This window comes from Lissotriton helveticus, chromosome 4_2 (genome assembly GCF_964261635.1).
Source record: "Lissotriton helveticus chromosome 4_2, aLisHel1.1, whole genome shotgun sequence".
NCBI classification, from domain to species: Eukaryota; Metazoa; Chordata; class Amphibia; order Caudata; family Salamandridae; genus Lissotriton; species Lissotriton helveticus.
The window spans coordinates 131,189,070-131,212,963 of record NC_136064.1 but is presented as its reverse complement, the minus strand read 5'-3'; the positions used below and the strand labels follow the sequence as shown (position 1 = coordinate 131,212,963).

General features: G+C 44.8%; 1 pseudogene; it reads right to left on the bottom strand.

The window, feature by feature from the left end:
* Window positions 1–213: 213 nt before the first annotated feature.
* Window positions 214–1,213, bottom strand: LOC144752302 (28S ribosomal RNA; annotated as a pseudogene).
* Window positions 1,214–23,894: the final 22,681 nt, after the last annotated feature.

The window sequence follows — 23,894 nt, the reverse complement described above, 5'->3', positions numbered from 1 at the left end:
GTTGACCTGCAACGGATGGTGGCCCCCATCTCAGCACTCTGGTGGAACAGGGACGGGACGGAGATGCCCCGTGCCGGAGGGCACATGGTAGAGGTGGCCTCCCACAGACCCACGACATGCCATCCATGTCCCTCCCAACATCCCAGCGGCAGAGGGACCCACCCCTGGGTTTGCTGGAGGAGGGAATCTGCAGGCGCCCATGCACAGAAAGACAAAAGCTTGGCTCAGAGGATGACTTTCAATAGATCGCAGTGAGGGAGCTGCTCTTCTACTTATGAAACCCTGACCCAGAATCAGGTCATCTACGAATGAATTATCACCGGGTACCCCACGAACATGTGGTGTACTAAGGGCAATGGAGGCGGTCCCCAAGTGAGCAACTCTGTGCACCAGCCCCCGGAGAGAGGCCAGCTATCCCAGGCCATCCGAGTCTCCACTGCACTGCGGTATCGTTATGGTTTAGGGAGGATTCTGACTTAGAGGCGTACAGTCATAATCCCACAGATGGTAGTTTCGTCCCATTGGCTCCTCAGCCAAGCACATACACCAAATGTATGAACCTGCTATTCCTCTCGTATTGAGCAGGATTACTATTGCAACACATCATCAGTAGGGTAAAACTAACGACGGTCGCATGACAGTCTAAACCTAGCTCACGTTCCCTATTAGTGGGTAAACAATCCAACGCTTGCTAAATTCTGCTTCACAATGATAGAAAGAACAGTCATTGAAGGATCAAAAAGCAACATCACTATGAACACTTGGTCGCCCTGTGGTAACTTTTCTGACACCTCCTGCTTGAAACCCAAAATGTCAGAAGGATGGTGAGGCCCGCTTTCACAGTCCATATTCATATTGAAAATTGCGATCAAGCAAGCTTTTGTCCTTCTGCTCCTTGGTAGGTTTCTGTCCTCCCTGAGCTCGCCTAAGGACACCTGTGTTATCGTTTGACAGGTGTACCGCCCCAGTCAAACTCCACACCTGCCACTGTCCCCTTAGCGGATCGCGCCCAGCGGGTGCCGGGTGCTTGGAGCCAGAAGCGAGAGCCGCACGAGGCTTGCCCTCTCGCCTTACCGGGTAAGTGAAAAAACATTAAGAGTAGTGGTATTTTACCGGTGGCCCGAGAGCCTCCCACTTATCCTACACCTCTCATGTCTCGTTATAGTGCCAGAAAGAGTCAAGCTCAATGGAGCCTCTTTCCCCGCTGATTCTGCCAAGCCAGTTCCCTTGGATGTGGTTTCATAGGATAGTAGGTAGGGACAGTGGGAATTTTGTTCATCCGTTCATGGGCGTCACTAATTAGATGACGAGGCATTTGACTATTTCTGTACAACCTCGCAGTGGCTAATTCTGGTTATTATGCTGCCCATCAGCGTCAAATCGGTTTTGCTTCCAACAATACAACATTTGTTCGCTCCTTCCAGAGTACATCCACACTGAATGCTATCCTCACTGGAATTGGGGTCCCTTATAGGCCAGAGATAGTACACCCTGCAGTCTTCAGCTACGGATGGTGAACCAGGGCCTTTATCAAGATCTGAATCGTTTATTTATTTGAAATTTTTTATAGAGAAATGTACTACTTGATGAAGAATATCTTCAATTTATGGCTGGAATAATTAGGGATTTTTTTGAGCGGAACAATGGGACGGCCTCAACACAAGTTGTCTGGGATACTTTTAAGTCTATTGTGCGGGGGGAAACAATCAGTTATTCCAATTTCAAACGTAAGAAGAGCCAAGCCGATTTTAAAGATAGATTAGATAAAGTCTGGGAGGCTGAAGTTAATCTAGCTTCTGCCCTTAGAGACAGGCAAGGCTCTGACGAGGCCCAGCGACTTTTAGTTATTGAGCGGTCCATTTTGTATTCATACGTAGCAGACCAGGTAGCGGTTAAATATAAACAACACAGAGCTGAGTGTTATGAATACAGTGAGCAGACAGGGAGGATCTTAGCTCAACGGCTCAGACAGAAAGCAACGTTAAATGAAATAGTGGGAATTAAGGACTTAGATGGAGTATTTCAGGAGACTAAAGCAGGGATACTAAAGGCATTCAGTTGTTTTTATAAGGTATTATATAACGACACCAATAACGAAATTAATAAAGCTAGTGATCCAATGGACTATTTGAGGTATATCAAAAATACACCGCTGATCGAAGATGACAGAGCTCTTTTATCAGCTCCTATTACATGGGAGGAGATTGAAAATGCAATTCTTAGTCTTGACGCTGGGAAAGCAATGGGGCCAGACCAAATCCCTCTTGAATTTTATCGCACCTATAGGAATATGCTCAAACCAGAGCTACTTAAGATATTCCATCAAGCTTCCATCAAGCTTTCCAAGGGAACCCACCTAGTTCATGGTCCATGGCTACAATCGTAGTATTTAGTAAGAAAGGTAAGGATCCCAAAGAACTAGGTTCATACCGACCAATATCCCTTATCACATCAGACAGTAAGATTTTGTCAAAAATTTTGGCCAACAGATTAAATAATATGATGCCTGATTTAGTATCTAAGATTCAGCATGGTTTTTATCAAGAACAGAGACACGACAGATCATATAAGGCGTGTCATTACATTGTTAGACTGGGCACAGGCCACGGAATCTCCAGTCGGGGTTATCCTGCTAGATGCTGAAAAAGCTTTTGACAGGGTTGACTGGAGATTCCTGTGGTCTGTTCTGGCCTGGAAGGGTCTTCCGCTAGAATTTATTATGGCCATACAGGTGCTCTATTTTAGTCCTAAAGGAGCGATTCGTACAGGTATAGAAGTCTCTGATTCTTTCTCGATCATCAGGGGGACAGGGCAGGGCTGTCCCTGTTCCCCTTTACTGTTTGCACTCTATATAGAGCCATATTTGAATAAACTTATTAAAGAAACAGGGATTCCACCAGTAAAAGTGCATAATGTTGATCATAAGGTTTTTGCCTATGCAGACGATGTTGCCATTGTGACCTCAGATGCTGCTTTAGCTATACCCAAAATTATAGAAATGGCACAGGAGTTTGGTGCACTATCAGGATATAAGCTCAACATCTCTAAAACTCAAATTTTACACTCATCTGTCGGTCAACCAACAGGTATAGCTCTAGCTCCCACAGGCACATACCTTGGAGTAACTATTTCGGCCAAGGTGGAGGACATAGTTGGGCTAAATTTGGACCCTTTGTTAATTTCTACAAATAGGACATTAGAAAGGCTAAATAATTTGCACTTGTCACTTTATGGGCGTACAAATGTGGTGAAAATGTTGATTTTTCCAAAATTTCTTTATTTTTTTCGCACTATACCACTTTTCTTTCCTTCATCCCTTTTTAATAAAATAGACCGAATGGTATCTAGGTTTTTATGGGGCTACCATCGTACCAGAAGATCTTTAAAGTGGTGTATTTTGCCGAAACTGCGCGGTGGCCTGGGAATACCGAGCTTCCGACTTTATTACTGGGCAGTCATACTTAAACTTATGGGGATTCTATAATTTCATGATTTTAGTCTAGAAACATTTATGACACCATCTATATATGAAATGCTGCTGGGGGAGGAGGCGCGACAATGCCTGGTGAAATTTTTAGAACCAAGCTATTATAAAAAAACAAATTTTAAGATAATGATATCCGTATTTCAGATATGGAAACAAATAAATAAGAAGTTTCATCTTTTACCAAAGCTCAATTATTACACGCTGCTTTATGGGAATAGTCCTCTTTCTGGGATCTTCGCGGATCCCGCTCTGCATCGATGGCAAGTCTCGCAGGTTTATTTGTTGGGGCAATTATATCAAAATGGATCTCTTGTTTCATTTGCAGAACTACAGGAAAAATTTGGACTTATAAGGGGTGATTTTTTTAAATTCTTGCAGATTCGTAGCTTTCTGGAAACCAATAATTTATTACATACTGACTCAATGCAGACAAAAGATGTCCTAGAGAGTTGCAGAAAGAAAACAAATCGAATCGGTGCCGTATACCAACTGTTGCTAGACAGGATGCAAGATGATTTAGTCTTTTATGCGGAGAAGTGGCAAAAAAGCTTGGGAATTAAGGGAATAGATGTCTCTAGGGCTTTCGAGATATGTAATAGGGTCTTAGTTAATGGCTCTCTTAAAAGTCAGCATTTTATGTCTGCCTTAGACCTGTATTATACACCTTCAAAACTTGCAAAGTGGAAAGCACTAAAGGGTACAAACTGTAGTCGCTGTGGGTTCTTTGCAGCTGATCTAAACCATATGTTTTTTTGTTGCCCGAAATTGATGCAATTTGTATCTAAAGTTCAAGAATTTCTAAATATTGTGATGAATACTAATGTGATCTTATCATCTGTACTTATAATTTTTGGAATTCAAACTGAATCTGAAGTGCTGTCAGCAGCTGAAGAAGGTTTTTTATTTATAACTATGGCAGTATTTCGATCTTGCATAACTTCACGGTGGCTAGATAAGGACCCCCCAACTTTTAGTCATTGGCAATCTAAACTGTTAAATATATACAGGATGGAAAAGGCTGTTTATAAATTTAAGGGGCGGAAAAAAAAGATCTTTTGCTCAAAAATTATGGTCCCCGATTGAAACTTGGATTTGAAAAAACTATTTATGTATTAAGTGTTAGTTATTTGATTATGTGATATGGGGGAAGGGGTCTCCCATCTGCAGAAGTATTCTAATGAATTTGTATGTGCCTTAGTGTTTTATTGGGCGCTATTAATTGTTTTTTTCTTTCTCTTCTTCACTTTTTTTCTATTGTTGCAATTGTATTTGCTTATGTAATTTACCTCTGCCACAAAAATTAATAAAAAAAAAAAATGTTTTATATAGCGCTGGCTAGACTTGAAGGTATCAGAGCGCTTTACATGAATATCAGACCATAGTCGCAGGTTACATCATTCCAAGATTTCACAGTTATAGAGCATAGTTACATAGTTACATGTTAGGTCGAGAAATACAATAAGGACATATACGTAAGGGAAAGAGATGGCTTGGGGGTGATTCAGGGTAGAGGGAAAGGTGCAGGGGAAGTCGACAAAGAATGAAGGAGGGAAAGAGGTGGGATAGGGAGAGAGAAATAGTATGAAAGAGGAGGGGAGAGTGATTGGGGCACAAACCAGAGGATGAGCAAAAGCAGCATCCTAAGTCCAATAAGCTGTGATCCCAGGGAAAGTGGAATAATTCCCACATCTCCGCTGCATGAGACTCCTTTGACTCAGTGGACTCTCTCATCGGGTCTCGGAGACTCCAAGGCCTAACTACTGGATGCTTCCCAACAAGGGGAGAGGGAGTGCTTTGGCAAGGGGGGCCATACTATAACCTCAACTGCGAGTGGCTCCCTTGACGCTGTGAACTCTGTCAGAAGGGTAACTGAGACTCCAAAGTATTCATATTTGATCTTTCCCCAACAAGGGGAGAAGGAGTGCTTAGACAAATAGCACAAGGGACAGGGGGATAGGCGGCATAGATACATGTTATGAAGTTGGCAAGGGGAGAAATTAAAGGGGAAAGGGGCTAGGAGCAGGGTAAGTGGACAAAGAATGAAAGAGGGAAAGAGGTAGGGGAGGATGAGAGACAAAGCATTAAAGAGGAGGGGGAGGGTAGAGTGGGCACAAGCTTACCGGACCTTGGATGAGTAAAAGCCGCGTCCAAGGTCCGGTAAGCTGTGATCCCAGGGGGAATGGTATCAATCCCACATCTCTGTTGTTTGAGGCTCCCTTTACACCAGTGGTTCCCAAACTGTGTGCTGTGGCTTCTTGGGGAGCTGCAAAACCTAGCCAAGGGAGCCGCACACCAAGCACTTTAATGCATTTAATGTTGAAGGGTCTGTTGGGTTCAGTTAAATTAATTAGACTTAAACGAATGATGTAGCTGATTGATAAGTGACATGCCTAAAGCTGTAAATGTAGTACTTAATTGATGGCATGTCAAGGGAGATATCCTCCATATTTCACTGGATCCCCATGTTCCAAAACTCCCAAAGTAGGCGGAAGATGCCTGATTTATTTTGTCTGACTCGTTAATAGTTTTGTTTTTTCCCAAATGCATTTTACACCAATTCAAGTTATCAGGAAAGTACAATTACCCTGTCTAATAAACACACTAAGTAATATTTAGTATTGAAATTTGCACATAGGTACATCCAGTACAAATCTCTTTCAGTGCACACACATTTTCAGACAGGCCTGATCACTCTTTGAACACAGGGAAGTAAAAAACGATACAAGGCATAATGCCAAAATTTGGAAGCAAGAAAGGGACGTTTAAAAAAACAAAACAGAGGAATGTATTTTACTTGCATTGATTTGGAGTTAAATTTAGGGAGGATACAGCAACAATAAAGCTGTATGTGGTTTAAAAAATCGTGAGTCACCCTGCTGTTACAGGTATTTTGGCACGTTTGACATGGGTAGGTATGGAAGTACATGCAAATATTCTTCAAGTGCATTGACACTTTGGCAATGGGGCCTACATGCATAGGGGTGCTATCTAGCACTGTAAATGGGATAAAGTTTTAGAGGGTACTCTAAAAAAGGCATGGGCAAAGAAGCGTAACTAGGAATATTTTATTAGACGCGCCTCCACAGTAATATGAAACACCCTGCACATATGATTATAATACTGTCATCGGCTTCATCCCAATTATTTTCAGAGAGAAAAATGCAAGTATTCCTGAGGCCGGGCTTACATCCACTCCCGACCTCCTTAAAAAGTAATAGTGGGATTCCACGGGCAATGGCCAATGGGTCATGGGAGCGATTAGTCAAAAAATGTTTGGGAACTACTGCTTTACCCAGTTGACTCTCCCAGAGGGGTCTCTGAGACTCCAAGGCCTACCTACTGGATCCTTCCTCAACAAGGGGAGAGGGAGTGCTTTGGCAAGGGTTGCCATACCAAACCTCAACTGTGAGTGGCTCCCTTGGTGCTGTGGACTCTCTCAGTGGGGTCCCTGAGACTCCAGGGTATGGATATTGGATCTTTCCCCAACAAGGGTAGAAGGGGTGCTTAGTCTAAGGGAACAAGGGACAGGGGGCTAGGAGAAGGGTCGGAACTGGCAGGTCAACAGAGGGGAACATAAGACAGAATAAGACAGGGTCCTCGAAAGGCAAGGTCAGGGAGAACCAGGAGACAAAGGAAGGACGTCAGCAACTTGTAGAGTCCCACAAGGAAGAGATACAGAAAACGAAATGTATAAGTTGTGGAGTAACTCAGGGGAGAGATGCAAATGGGTAAGCTCAAAATCGCAAAATAGTGATAGTAAGTACAACAAACTGCTACTTATATTGGTGGTTAGAGTTGTGTCTCTGCAGATAGAAAAGTCACTCAGGATTCCATTATCACAACGATTAGACTAAAAACGATTATATAATATTTATCTACAGAGTGAACGGAGAAACAAGACATCCAAGGGGGTAGAGAGAGGGAGGGGGAGATAAGATAGGTGATAGCAGAGACGATATCTACGGAGTGAACGGAGAAACAAGACATCCAAGGGGGTAGAGAGAGGGAGGGTGGGGAAGATGAGATAGGTGATAGGAGAGACGGAGTCCTGGGGGGACGAGATAAGGCAGTCCAGCTGAGGAGCAATGTCTGAGGGTCGGCAGGATGAGATCCAACAGACTGAGGGAGAGGAAAACAAGACTGGTGCCTGGGGGGGAGACAAGATAAGGCAGTCCAGTCGAGGATCAATGTCTGAGGGTCGGCAGGATGAGGTCCAATGGACTAAGGGAGAGGAAAAGAAACAACAAAATGGTGGCTCCATGCCGAGGATATTGAAGGACAGTCAATATAGGATGCACAATGTAGAATATCACCAGTACAATCTTGTTCTCAATGTGAGTGGGAGGTGGCCTAAAATAGGGGAACAATTTATTATTACTACAAATAACACCCCTAAAGGAGGGGAACCGGTATAATTACATCAAAAATAAGAGTACAGCCATTAAAATAGGGTAGCCAATGCATACAAGAGAAAAACTACATACAAAATAAGAATAAAGTGAGAAAACTAGGGTGGCCATGATTAGTTATGATTAAGATCTAGGAGAAACATCAGCAAAGGCAAAAGCACAAACGTTTTTTTTTTTTAACTCTAAACATAGGTAATGAAGCACCTATCAAAACACAGGTAATGAAACACCTATCACCGGTGACAGGGGTGAACTGACTAGCCTTCGGATACTAATTGCGGCCACTAGATGGTGCTCAAGGTTAGAGCAAGAATCTGCTTCCTCTGTTACTAGAAACAAATGTTTAGGGAGAGCAGAGATTGTCGAGGCAATTATAAGGCGGTGGGCAATCCCAGGTTACAGAGCCAGTAAAATAAATAGTTCCAGGTGCTAGAAAGGCAACAGAGAGCAGCCGTTTTACATGAGAGCAAAAAAGAAAATCACAAAATGGCGGGCAGATAGAAAAGTCAGGGGAACAGGGATGAAGATAGGCACCATACCAGCATCAGCCGGTCAAAAGTTAAAGCTCATCAGACAGAGCGTAGTGAAAAGCTGGGGTCGCACCCAGTAATAATCGGAGATCTCTGTTGTAGACAAATGCTCAGAAGGCTGGTCAAAGCAAAAAAGACAGCCAGATGCTGGCAATCATAATCCAAGAAGGTGGGGGGGCATCACCACTCCAAAAGCCACTTACCCTCATGTCAGTTGTGCCTGTGCAACTTAGCCAGTGAGAGGGAGCCGTGAGATGAAGATAACTTCTGTGATGCCGCCGTCTACCTCAACATTGAAATAGTCTAGAGGCAGAGGGCTCACACAAGGCTGAAGTCATGTCGGACGGGAGGCCATGGGTTGTAGACCACCTTTGCAGCCCATCTATCGGGGCAATGCAGATAGCTCGAGCAAAGATCTGGATGGCTGGCAGGGTGCTCATCGGTCCTCGGCAAGAGAGGACGTAGACCGCTGCAAACATCTGCATCAAAACATACTAGTTGTAGGGGGCCCACAAACGACTGAGCAGATGTGGCGCGGGAGGCAGTGGGCTGCAAACCACCTTTGCAGCTTATTGATCGGGGCAATTGGCAGGGGGCACACAGAACAGTGGAAGACCATCCAGCCGTCGCAAGAACCAGGCCAGAGGGGCACCCCCGACCAATCGTTGTTGCTTGTTGCATTGTTTGAAGTGGGTGCTGGTTTGTCAACTTCGGTGAGGAGGTTAAGGATTTCTGGAAAAGAAAGCACCTCCTTATGCCATCTTAATGGGGCTTTTATTCTCCAGGAACTGCCCCATCTGGAATTGTGTTAGATTGCTTCGCCATTTCTCACTACCATGCTTGCTGCCATGATAGAACCTTGTTTGGACTGTCTCTATAGACTTCTCTACACAGAGTCTAGCACTATAGAGGCAGTTACCGGCAGGACCACTGGGAGGTAAAGGAAACTGCAACTGAAAGTAGGTTTTAAGCGAGTCATAGTTACTCCTGCCACAGTCACATCACGTCAACACCCACCTCGGGGCTCTGCGATACTTTGTTTTAATTAAACATTTGGATCCCCTGGTCCAAACCAGTTCTAAGTCAGCTGCTAGACACTAGCCAAGGCAGAACGCCTTGGCTGGTGGAGGGGGCAATGGGAGAGGCGACCACTGCAGTTGAGGAGATCCATAGGAAGGGCCTGGCTCACGTCCAGAGTTGCTGCTGCCCTCTTTGTGCAGCCACGGTTCTCACCCAGCGCCACTTTGTGCCCGAGCCCAACCGACCGAGCCCTTACAGTCAATCCTAATCCCGAGGTTACAGATCTGACTTGCAGACTTTCCTTACCTACATTGTTTTACATGCCAGATGCTTTTCACCTTGGAGAACTGCTGCGGATATCTGTGCGACCCAGTGCGAGATGTACACCATATCCCCCAGATTTTCAAGGACCAGCGAGAGTTCACTGGACGCTACCACTCCCGGTTTGGGGATCTGAACCCAACTCCCTTTCGTTGGCCGAGGGCAACAAAGGCTATCGCCCGTCCGTTCCGAACGGCACCCGCCCATCTCTTAGGACCGACTGACCAATGTTCAACTGCAGTTCACATGGAACCCTCCTTCACTTTGGCCTTCAAAGTTCTTGTTTCAAGATCTGCACCTGTGGTGGCTCTACCCGGGCCCTCGCCCCGGGCTTCTGTACACACTGCAATGGCTATCCTACTTGTCGTGCCACTTAGCCCCGCAGCTTTCAGCAACTGCCAGGTATGGGCCCGGCGCTCCAGAGCCATCCATTTTCAGGAGTAGTTAATTCAGCAGAGGAGTTGTTACACACTCTGAAGCGGATTCTGACTTCCATGGCCACCTTTCTGTTGTCTATATCAATCAACACCTTCTATGGGGTCTGATGAGAGTTGGCATCGGGCGCCTTCACCCGACATTTGGTTCATCCCTCAGCACCAGTTCTGCTTACCAAAAGTAGCCCACTAGGCTCCACACCAGCAAGCCAGGCTTCTTACTCATTTAAAGTTTGAGAATAGGTTGAGATTGTTTCGGTCCTAAGACCTGTAATCATTCACCTTACCAGATAAAACTGGGGGCTCCGAGCGCCAGCTATCCTGAGGGAAACTTCAAAGGGAACCATCTGCTAGCCTTTTGCCCCGCCCATTTTGCGGCAGTGCCACACTGCTGCGAAATCGCGGCCGCAGGAAAGGGATTAAAAATGCTCTGCGAGTACACCACATGGAGAATAGAAAACCTGCTACCGGGTATACTATCAGGAGGCTGGTATTGTGTTTCAATATCCTAAAAGCCTCACAACAGCGTCTGGTCCCTAAGTTTCTACAGATCTATACCAGCCACCGAGTTCTCACTTTGTGGTAACCGGGACAGCAAAAAAACACGTGAAGGGTTGCTTTGGAGTTGGACCAGTTTTAATTCCCCATAGCAGTCCTTTAGCATTTTTCTACAGATTGAGGCACAAGCAACCTCCAGGTCATTCCAAAGGTGGCCCCGTCCCAGGCTCGCTAGCATGCATCGAATATAGGAGAGCCAGGGTTATTTGCCCGCCCCAGGTAGACTCATCCGCTCTCTTAATTTGTCCCTATATTCGGTAAGTTCAGGGTAAGCCACAGGTGTAGAAGGGGATTAGATTCTTCTGCAATAGGCCTAACCCCCAGGTTTAGTCGGAGCAGCGTGAGTGGGGTACTCCGTGGGAGGCTAAATAGTTGCCTGAGAAAGGTGTTTTTGGTCTGTGTAAGACTCTCAGAACTGCGATGTCCCAATAATTCTGCTCCATAGAGCACACTTCCCCTGGCTTGGACCTTGTATATTTCTATGGCAGGACTCACAGGTTTATGGCTAGATTTTCGGAAAACCTTCATTAAGCCCCCAGACGATTGTGTCAGTTTCAGGGTTGATTTTTTGCTTTGGGCCGCCCAGTCCATAGATTCTGTGATGTTGATGCCCAAACAATCAAAAGAGGATACTCTTTCTAGGGGTTTGCCATTTAAAGATGGATTTGGTCGAGTGCTTTTGGGAGAATTAAATGCCATGAATTTGTTTTTTTGGAGGTTAATTTCTAGCCCTCTTTACTTGTAAAACACATTGAATCTATTTAGTACCTTCTGTATCCCCATGGGCGATTTAGATACTAGTTAAGTGTCGGCGGCAAACATCATAGCTGGAATTTTGCATGATGCCAACTTCGGGACGTCCAAGTCTTTCTCACTGAGCAGAAAATCAACTAGCCCATTTATATAAAAGCTAAAAAGGGTCGGGCGAGTACTCATCCCTGGTGAACGCCTCTTTTTACAGGAATGAGCATATTTTCCACTGCGCAACCGCTTTATGACTTGGCACAAGTAAGGTGGAACCCCATCTCCTGGAGAACTGCCCACAACTTCTCTCTTGGGACCAGGTCGAATGCAGACCTCAGGTCTACAAATATTAGGTAGAGGCTGCTGCCCTCCAAACACACGATCTTCCAGTGTATTATTTGTTGCCTGAGGATTTGATCCAGTGTGGACATTTTTTTCTGAACCCTGCCTGCAGGGGAGTTAGTATCTTGTGCTCCTCCATCCAGCTCTGCAGCCGGAGCAGCAACACATGTGCAAAGACTTTTTGTGTTATGTCTATAAGGCTTATCAGCCTGTAGTTTGTTGGTAACAGCGGTGAGCCATTTTTGTATATGGGGATTATTTTGGCTCCGGCCCAGCTAACATGGATCTTCATACCTTGGAGTATGGCATTGAATAGCACCAAAAGGTATGGTGTCCAGACAGTGGGTTCACTACGAAATAGGTCCGCAGGGATCTTATCTAGTCCTGGGTCTTTGACCGGTGCTATTTTAGAGAGGGCGCCAGTTATCTCGTTAAGGGTTATATTAGGGGTGTCATCCGAAGTTCGGGTGGTGAACATAAGTGCAATTGGATGATCAATCCCCGCAGAACAGCCATTGGCTAATGGTTCATCTAATGTCTCCACCCTTGAATATTGGGATTCAAAATGATCCCGCCATATATCTGCCTCCAGGTTTGGCTCTGTCGGAGATTTAGCCTGTCAACTGCCTGTGTTGACCATTTTCCAAAAGGTCCTCTTGTCACGGGCACCCAGGGAGATTCTCAAGGCATCCCACTTGTCGCTTTCCCACCCTTTTTTTGCCTCATTGACACTGGCCTTGTAGGCCGCTCTAGATATTTTAATTAAGGGGCGGTCATTGGCCTTGATCGAAGTAATCAGGGATGTTTTAGTATTACGGCATTGGTCGTTATACCAAGGGTGTGGGGGGTTCCTATTTGGCCTGATGTTTTATATGGCAGAGAAGTCTGCCATGATTGCCATTTGCCCAGTATGGTTCTGGTTCTGGGTGACCAACTGGGGATTAATGCTGGCACTGTTGGTGGGTACAGAATTAATTGCAGTCGAGAGCACTGGGATGATGGCTTAATAAAGGAGCCTAGTTTATCTTAAGACTGATTTATGTCTGCCCAACGCACTCTCCTCCTACAATCTAACAGGGATAACCTATCATCAGTGGGGGAATATACACCTGTTGCACTCCCATGATTAAACTCATTTAGTTCTAACACAAGGGCATTATGGTCACTATCATGTCGTGCCATGACTTTAAAGTAACCCTGGGCATAATACTACGCTACGCTAACGGAGCATGCAAAGTTTGTACTAAATCGCATGGCGCAAATTGCACGTAATACAGTACCAAAACTGTGCTTAATCACGTAGCATAGCAGCTAAATAAACAACATCCTCAGATGCTTTGAAATAGCAATTTTACATGCTTAAAAGCATATAACCAATTCACAAAAGTGAAATTTTACAATTAAAACATTAGGCAATGAGAGAGCTGATGATTATTGGTCCCCCTAACCTAGGGGGAGGACCAAGCAGATGTCTTGAACACAAAGAGCATAAACAAAAAGCACATTTTGTTGAACTTCAGTGGTGGTCCCATCCTCTTAGGACCACCCCAGCACAGTTATTGGCAAAAAACAATCCCAACCAAAGGCCCTGCAAAGCATAATGGGACGAGATTAGCAGTGGGCAGTGAATATTATAGTATCCAATATCAAAATAATCCTACAAAGAGCTGCAGTTCACCTAGTTGTTACTAGATGTCCCTCACGAGTCAAATGCAAAACCATTGAAACCCTTTCATCGAGCATTTGCATTTCAATCGTGAGGGGCATCTAGTAACCACCAGTTGAACTGCAGCACTTTGTAGAAATATTTTGATATTGGATACTATATAATTAGGCTTTCCTGTTTTCAGTTTCTATTTTTGGTAAATTCTGGTGGGGTTTTTTCAGTGTTTTCAAGTGATTTCAAGACCTTAAAAAACAGTTGTTATCAGTGGTTACACATTTTCGCACCACTAAAAACAACAGAAAAGGAGTTTTTCCGGTGTTTATGAAACGTTTTGCTTTTATTATTGCTTGGTTTCTGCACTGATAGAACATGGTATATAGACAGTGTACGTATCATGTATATGAGGTCCAAAAAGATTTTTGCAAATTAAACTTATTCTAGTACACCGTACAAGACTTCTTCAGTGAGTCTTTAGCCATGTACGCTCGCTCTTTCCTTCCCATGTAAACTTCTGTGAAAAGGCCCTCGGGACAGACAACGCCAAAACAGCCAGTACACAATTTGTTAACTCTAGCCACTGACATAGCTTTCCGTGCCAATACTAGTGCACTTGAAGATTGCGATCCTCAAGGCAGGTTCTGCGACATTTGCATTGAGCTGGGCGCTTATACCCTCAGTTATTGAAGCGGTCAAAAATGAAGCAGCATTTTTAAAACTACGGAGGAAATTCCCTTTTACTGAAGGGATCTAGAACTTTTACAGAGTACCACAGTGAGATTTCATTGACTTCAAATGCCATTGGTGGTGAAGGGACATTTCTATGCATCATTGCAAGCCATTTCTCATACATCACTATATCTTGCATTGAATGTTTAAAGCCTGAGGTGTTGGCAATTCACCTACTATCAATACTGACCCACTAGAATATGGGGGCTGCTGTACTAAGGGTTTTTACCCATTCTCTGTGGGTAAATGTGATGACACATATTAGGAAAGATTCTTATGAAACCAGCCATTTTACCTATCAGTTAAAGAATCAAATGTAGCCAACATATCAAATATGATTTTGATATTTCCTGATTCTCTACAGTTTATAAAATAATTAAATGACACTTCTAATACCTGCATCTACAGACCAAAGACCACAAAACTGAAAAAAGAAAAAGCAAGAAGAAACAATATTTTTGTGAAATTCCTAAACAACAAAACTCAAGCTGCTTTTCTTACTACTAGCTTGTATAACAAAGTTACATTGTATTGGCCCCTTCAGGATGAAAAAAAATACTCTTTCACTCTCTTTATCCTTCTTTTGAATGGCATTTAGTTTGTGGTTGTGCAGGTGTTTTTTCAGTGTTTATATGTTTTCACTGGTGAGGGCTATTTCTCTTTCAGTGGGGTTTTATCAGTTATTATAGGTTTAAACTTAAAACCCCACAGCCTATATATAATATTCACTGCCTACTGCTAATCACATCCCATAATGCTTTGCAGGGCCTTTGGTTGGGTTTTCTTTTTTACCAATAACTGTGCTTGGGGTGGCCCTAAGAGGATGGGACCACCACCTAATCGTTCAATAAGACGTGCTTTTTTGTTTTCAGGGCATCTGTTTGGTACTCCCCCTAGGTTAGGGAGGATCCAAAAATCATCAACTCTCACTGCTTGCTAATTTTTCAGTTTCACTTGTGTGAAAGTATACACTTTAGCATATAAAGATAGAGATACTTATTTTATCATAACTGGCACTGTGCAGGATGCCATTTGCAATTATTTTGACAAATACACAGTAAGCAAAAACAACAGGTGTTGGACAGAATGCAGAACAATGTCATACATTCACCCCAGTACAGAGATCTGGGCCTAAATCCATCGTTTTTCTTGCTCACCATGCCTTTCCAGTTTGAACCCAGCCATCTGCAAATCAGTCTTGACCCTGTGCCCCATGGGAACAGTCCAGCCTGAACTGTCAAGCCAGGTCCTCCCTGAACTGGAAACAAGCATCCAATGACCGATTTCTGGCTATCAGCACTCATCAGCCAGGATAGCTTGATTCCAGTGGCATGGAGAGCACGGGACTCACGTCTGAGCATACCGTCCCACTCGGGGTGACAAAAGCAAAAACAACAGGTGATGGACAGAATGCAGAACAATGTCATACATTCACCCCAGTACAGAGATCTGGGCCTAAATCCATCATTTTCTTTGCTCACCATGCCTTTCCAGTTTGAACCCAGCCATATGCAAATCAGTCTTGACCCTGTGCCCCATGGGAACAGTCCAGCCCGAACTGCAAAGCCAGATCCTCCCTGGACTGGAAACAAGCATCCAAGGACCGGTTTCGGGCTTTCAGCCCTCATCAGCCAGGATAGCTTGATTCCAGTGGCATGGAGAGCAGGGACTCGCGTGTGAGCATACCCGTCCCACTCGGGGTGACAAAAGCAAAAACAACAGGTGATGGACAGAATGCAGAACAATGTCATACATTCACCCCAGTACAGAGATCTGGGCCTAAATCCATCGTTTTTTTTGCTCACCATGCCTTTCCAGTGGCCATGTCTGAATTGGGGTGGTGTGGTGAGCAAAAAAACGATGGATTTAGATCCAGATCTCTGTACTGGGGTGAATGTATGACATTGTTCTGCATTCTGTCCATCAACTGTTGTTTTTGCATTCGACAAGTACACAGTGTCATTAGCTACGCTACGCAGACTACGTGTACTACGTGAAGTTCAAAGTATGCTACGTGAAGCTACGTGTAGTGCTGCTACGCAAACTACGCCCAAGCTTACTTTAAAGTCAATTACCCTATGCCAGGATTTGGAGTCGATTCGAATATAATCCAGTAAGGAGCCTCGCCCATTTCTAGTAAAAGTGTAATTGATAGATAAATCGGATTGTGTTCCTCCATTGCATGCCCTTAAAGAGTATTTTAAAACAAGGAAGTTCATCTGGATCACCAAAGGGGACCAATTTTTAACTGGAGGACACATAGTCTCTGGGATGGCCCAGTACTTGTCTTCTTCACAGAGACTGTATTTGGCCATGCCATCTAATGGCTCAAACTGGTAAATAAAATACCCTCCTATGATCACCATGTGATTGTCTGCAATGGTAGCTAGAATGACATTAGTTTATTAAGTGTTTTTGACTCCTGTCCCTGGCTAACTGGTCGTAAGTGCACATTTAGGAGGGCTATAGAGATCTTGGGTGAAAAGTGCAGAAGGACACATAGTATATCATTTGAGGATGATTCTATATGTTTTGCCGAGCAGCCTAGGTGGAATCCCATCCATGTGCTCAGGCCTCCTGAGGTTCTCCCTTTCCCACCTGATGTTGCAGGAATATAGAAAATGGCAAAACGCGATTTTGAGACATCTCCTGTTGCCCACATCTCCTAGAACATGCAGATCTCTTGTTGGTCAATATAATGGCCCCATTCAGGGTCATCTATCTTGCTGTTCAGGCCTGCTAAGTTCTAGGATAAGACACGTAGCCTTGGGCGATCAGGACGATTGATTTTATTGGCAACTGGTGAGGGGTGAATTGAGGGAGAGGCCCGCTGAGTACAGAATCAGCTTTCGTGATGGTCCCGCTATTCGGTAAAGGGGGTTGGTTATAGGTCAGGGTCATGTTTGGGCCTTCATGGATGTTTTCTGGGAAGCCGCTCATGCTCCCACAGGTTTCTACTCCTCTTAGAATTGTGCAGTGCCCAGCCTCATTCTCGTGGGTCTCAGTACCCATTAGAGGGTCACCCAACTGCACTTTGGGGCCAATGGCCTGAACCTTAAGTCAATCCACTCCTTCTAGGCTGCTAAATATGTTATCTGTGGGAATATTGAAGATTGGTTGCCTGGACCAGTAGTGATCCATGGCAACTTTGTTATAACTATAGTTTTCGTGTCTCCGGCCCCACCCATAGTGCCTTATGTCTTTGTGGACCCTTTCTCTGGGGGCTAAAAATAACCCAGTGGGAGGGCTTGGATAGAATCCGTTTATCTCCCATCCTCTCTATTTAAAATTTCTTGGACAACGCAAGGGTTTCTAAAATTTATCACTATACAGTCTCCTTGCTTGTCCTTAGGCCTCCAACCTAGCCATCCAACTCTGCGTGCGGTTAAGATCTCTCCTGCATCATCGTACCCAAAATGCCTCTGATTTGCTAGCCATTGCATGCATTTGTGTTTTAGTTCTTGGTGTGGTTCATGTTGGGCCCTTCCAAGCTCAGGGATGCCTGCAAGGATGAGAGCAAATGGAGTTGAGGCCGGTGATAGTTTTATAACTGTGGGGCATTTTATTTGGTAGCTTCTGTGCATGTGGGTAAGTCTACCCCTACCCTTTGTTTATTCAGCTGCCATGCCTGATGGGTTGGTAGAGTAAGGGGGTGGGTTTGCTCTCATAGTGGTGGCGATGGGTGCCCTCTCTGTGTTGGCTCTATTGGGAGCTAATGGTTGTTGTCTCTCTAGATTTGGTACTTGACTAGCTGGACGATCATTATGTTTGGGAGTTGGGATGGCCCTTATAGTGTTTGCAGTTGCCTGGTCTCGGGGTCCGGTGTCAGGTCCAACAATCCCGACTACTACCCTAGTGTTGTTTGTTCAGTCACTAATGAGTGAGGCCAGCTTATCAACCCTTTCTATGAGAGGTTTGAGTTCATCCTTAACTATGTCCCTCACTTCTATTTGCAGATCCACCACTAGCTTAGTAATACACACTGGCTGTTCAATATCTGTTTCAATACTGTTTGCTAGTCCTCCCGTCCCAGTGTCCTATTGTCGATCTTCTCTACCATGGCTTTCTTCCTTCTTGCTGCTGTTTTTGCTTGTGGTTTAGGTCTCCCTTTTATAGTGGGTTGTACAGGTGATTCCACCCTAGATTGTTCAGAGTTGATTACTTCAGCTACTGGAGTTTAGGCCCTGGGAGAATCGTTTATCAAGACTTTTGAGGTTCCTGAGATTTGCGAGGTGTAAGAATCTGCCATGGGGATTTCCAAGTTGGGGGTTAGGGATAATCGTTCCTCTGACCGTTTGATTTCAGTGGCCTCTGCTCCTAGAGCCTTTTCCAACATCCTATCTATAGAGTTCGGTTTGGCTTTAGATTTAGACATGGGAGGGGCCTTTTGTTTCTTTTTTGTACACACTTGTTTACCCATTCTACTTGGGTTGTGGCGATTACCTTTAATACTATAGATGGTTTAATTTGGGCACTAACAATTGACTAGGGGCATTTAACACTACAGTCAAATTGGTTGAGATGCAGTTCAAAATCCAATGATGTGGTGGAAATGTTATTCGTAGAAATACTGAGGGCCAGATGTAGGTAATTTTAATTTACCACCTCTTAAATACCGATTCATACCGAATCGGTATTTAAGAGGTGGTAAAATAGAGGAGGGGAGATGTAGGTATTTCAGATTCGGTAAATACCGAATCGTTAAGATTCGGTATTTACCGATTCTGTAAATACCGATTCGGTATTGCCCATTGATTCCTAAGCTAGCCGGGCTGATGAGAGGTGTTACATCGAAACCGGGCCGGTCCTCGGAGGCTTGTTTCCGTTCTGGGAAGGACATGGCTTTTGTAGTTCGGACTGGACTGTTCCCATGGGGCACAGGGTCAGCGCTGATTTGCATATTGCCATTGTCTAACCCAGGGTGGTGTGGAGTGGAAAAACGATGGATTTGGGCCCAGATCTTTGGACTGGGGTGAATGTGTGACATTGATCCACATTCTGTCCATCACTGTTGTGTTTGCAATTACCGCTCTAAGTGTACTGGGGATGCTCAGACGTGAGTCCCAGGCACTCCACACCACTGGAATCAAGCTAGCCGGGCAGATGAGAGGTGTTACCTCGAAACCGGGCCGGTCCTCGGATGCTTGTTTCCGTTCTGGGAAGGACATGGCTTTTGTAGTTCGGACTGGACTGTTCCCATGGGGCACAGGGTCAGCGCTGATTTGCATATTGCCATTGTCTAACCCAGGGTGGTGTGGAGTGGAAAAACGATGGATTTGGGCCCAGATCTTTGGACTGGGGTGAATGTGTGACATTGATCCACATTCTGTCCATCACTGTTGTGTTTGCAATTACCGCTCTAAGTGTACTGGGGATGCTCAGACGTGAGTCCCAGGCACTCCACACCACTGGAATCAAGCTAGCCGGGCTGATGAGAGGTGTTACCTCGAAACCGGGCCGGTCCTCGGATGCTTGTTTCCGTTCTGGGAAGGACATGGCTTTTGTAGTTCGGACTGGACTGTTCCCATGGGGCACAGGGTCAGCGCTGATTTGCATATTGCCATTGTCTAACCCAGGGTGGTGTGGAGTGGAAAAACGATGGATTTGGGCCCAGATCTTTGGACTGGGGTGAATGTGTGACATTGATCCACATTCTGTCCATCACTGTTGTGTTTGCAATTACCGCTCTAAGTGTACTGGGGATGCTCAGACGTCAGTCCCAGGCACTCCACACCACTGGAATCAAGCTAGCCGGGCTGATGAGAGGTGTTACCTCGAAACCGGGCCGGTCCTCGGATGCTTGTTTCCGTTCTGGGAAGGACATGGCTTTTGTAGTTCGGACTGGACTGTTCCCATGGGGCACAGGGTCAGCGCTGATTTGCATATTGCCATTGTCTAACCCAGGGTGGTGTGGAGTGGAAAAACGATGGATTTGGGCCCAGATCTTTGGACTGGGGTGAATGTGTGACATTGATCCACATTCTGTCCATCACTGTTGTGTTTGCATTGATTCCTATGGGCCTTGCAGCCCATAGGAATCAATGGGCAATACCGATTCTGTAATTACAGAATCGGTAAATACCGATTTTAGCAAGGGTGCAGGGGGTGTCACTTTGACACCCTCTGGCACCCCAAAAATAGGCATGTGCGCCATGTGGCACACAGACATGCCCTAAGGGCATGTCTGTGCGTCACATGGCACAGGTGTGCATGCACACATGTGCATGCACACCTGGATTCGGTATTTTACCACCCAATTGGATTGGGTAAAGTAAAGTAAAGTCCACATTTGTAAAGCGCACAATCACCCGTAAGGGTCTCTGGGGGCCGTCGGGAAGATTAAGCGAGCTATTGCCCAGAGTCACATGGTGCTGGGCTAATCTGCCGCCGGAGCCGGGGATCGAACCGTGGTCCCCAGATTCCAGCGTCAGTCGCCCTGGCCGCGGCGCCACACCTCTCCCGGGTGGTAAAATACCGATTCTTAAAGCCCTGTGGCACTCTGACATGTGCCAGCTACATCTGCATTTACAGAATCGGTATTTTACCGAGTCTGTATTTACCGATTCGGTAATTTTACCGAATCGGTAAATACAGAATCGGTAAAATACCGATTTCTGTAAATGCATGCCCTACATCTCAAAATTCAATTACCGGTCAGTAACGGCCGAATTTGGCCGTTACCGACTGGTAATTGGCCACCTACATCTGGCCCTAAGTGTCTAAAAATGACTAGTATATGCAATCCAATACTTGATCATTAACTCTAAGAAAATAGTTATAAGCATAAAACCTTATTCAACAGATTCGGTCTGGCAACCCCACAAAAGGTTGCCCCCACTAGTTAAATAGACTGTGCATATTTATTGGAAATATTAGCAAGAGTGCAGTCCCCAGGGGAAATGACTGGGAAGCAAGGAGAAAAATATAAAATAGTGTTTGGGGATTAAGCCTCACCGCCTTGCCCTCCAGCTGCTACAGCAGACAATAGGGGTTGTAGCCACTGCAATAGCAAATACAGAAAGGAGAATGTCTCTACCACCAATGACAATCATCCAAGACACTCAAGAAGCAACAGCTGATCTCTCTGTAGTCACTTTAGATGCTACAGACGACCCAGACACTAGCTTTGGTGTCACTTCATCCTTTGCCGAGCTTCCATGTGCCCAAGCCCCTACGGAGAGCAATAGGGACACAGAGAATATTCAGATCAATTCAAGCACTGAGTGCCCCAAAGAAAAGGCAATCTCAAGTAACAGCGAAGGAAAAAGATCTAGAGAAGGTCAAACACAGGGGAAGAAAAAGGGACACAACAATACAACAAATCATAATTTAGTGGCACCCATAACCACCTCCACACCAGGAATACCGTGTTGGGTGGCAAACATGGTAGCCGACCGGAAAGCAGATCTAGAAGACACGATTACTGCCCTGATCAAACCCCTCATGTCAAAAATCGACAGATTAACATCTTTAATAAACAACAAAGGGGTTGGCCCCACTAGGCAATTGGGCCACGACAAGGCATCATCTAAGGTGGGACAAGATGGGGATATGTCTAACAAAATACCAAAAGACAAGGCAGTGTTAGTCAGTGAATCTACTGCAAACAGACCACAGAAAATTAGACAAATCAACACCCCGATAGTAGATAAAGCCCCCACATCCCTTAATTCTAGCAGCTCTAGTGTCACCTTACATGCCCAAACAAAACAAGGCAAGGGACCCCTCCAAGCCTCAAATGATAAAACAGACCAAACCCCAAAAGGAAAGATCGCCACAAACCCCCCCCTCCAGAAAAAAATGCACCTGAAAAAATAACGTCGACCCGCTTTCGGACAATTAATCTCCCACCGGAAGCTTCGCCTTTTGTGGTCGTATTGACAGGAGTTCCACCACTGAAAGAGGGAAAAAGGGAAACACACTTGGAACTAAAAAACAAATGTGCGCAATGGCTGCAGATAAACAGACCCCTACCTCCAAATATCTGGGGCAAAATACTTACAGTAAGAAGGGGGGAGTGGATCGGGAGAGGAATAAAAACAATAGCAGGTGATATAATACCAATTAATTTCAGAGACATTGCAGCAGTAAACTTCATATGTAATGCACCAACTAATAGAACTCAGACACAAATTCACCCCTTACACTTATCATATTTCTACCCGCATATACCCCAAAGATCAGTGCAGGTAAATAGAATACCTATAAGTAGGGTCCAGCAGATGGAACCACAGCATAGATCTACCCAATGGCAAATGCCTTACCAAGGTACCCCAGCTTATGATCCCTTTCTATCTCAACATATGCACTGGAATAGGTTCAGTGCTTTGGAGGAGGTGGACTGACTCGTATCAGAGGAAACCAGTATTTTACACCCCATAAAGAGACTAGAGGAGGAAGGGCCCTCTGGGACAGGAATTTGCAAATCAAATACCCCAGGACATAGTGACGGCAGGAGGGTTAGTATACGGAATCTGAAAACAAAAAAAGGGGGAATGAAACCAATAGAGCAGGCAGATCAAAAGATAATCCCCGTTCAAATTAGGCGGAACAGTGAAATTACACCAGAACCCACTTCCAATTTAACAACAATAGGGGAAGTTAAGGAAGTGCACTTACTAAGGGAAGCAAAAGGGTTTCCCCGGGGGGACAACCAGGATAGCCTTCGAATTATATCCTGGAATATTGCAGGACTAGCAGCTAAACATGAGTCACAGGAATGGCTGAATTATATAAATAAATTTCAAATCATATGCCTGCAAGAAACATGGGTGGTTGACCCAAATCTGTATAGCATAGAGGGATATAAATGCTTCTCTGTCCCGGCTATAAAATCACCATCGGGAAGAGCGATTGGAGGATTAATAATGTATGTTGATCTCCTTATTCAATGGACCTGGTTTAATTATAACTGGGATTCACGAAACATTCAAGCGGTAGGGTATCGTTTTAAAAAACTCAATCTCCTTTTTTTAAATTGGTATAATGCTGTAGGCACGATGGGAAAGGGGTCCGTTATAAAAGAACTGGATTCCCGTCTAGACAAGCAGGAACTATTAAATAAGACACCAAACCCCCCCAGTATAATACTTATGGGGGATTTTATTTGTCACCTTTGTGAGAACCTAAGACCACTGAATAAGGATTGGTCACGATGCACCGTATCAAAAGGTCCTCATTTTGGGTACACAACTGAGGGATGGGATTTAAAGAAACTAACAAAAAGGCACAACCTGGTCCATACTATGGACCTAATAGAGCCTGGCAGATATGGAGATCCTAACCCAACATTCAAAGGCCGAGGCTGCCATTTGTATATTGACTTCATTTTAGCCTCACCCCTCCTAAAGAGAAGTACTAGCAGCATGGCCATAGACACAAGCATCTTTAGTGACCATAACCCCCTGATATTAGTATTAAAAGGCTTTAATTTTAAAAAATCTGCACGCAGAATAGATATTATAGAAAAGGCAGTGGATCAGGGGAGGAGGATCAAGTGGGCCAAAATAGATGGAGATACATTTTACAAAAGATTAATAATTGAAGGGCAAAACGCCATAAATATATGCCTTGATCCCAGTGTGGGGGGAGCATTAGTGGTTAGTGCATTTGAAGAAATTGCTCGCCATGTAGACAACTTACTAAAGACATCCAAAG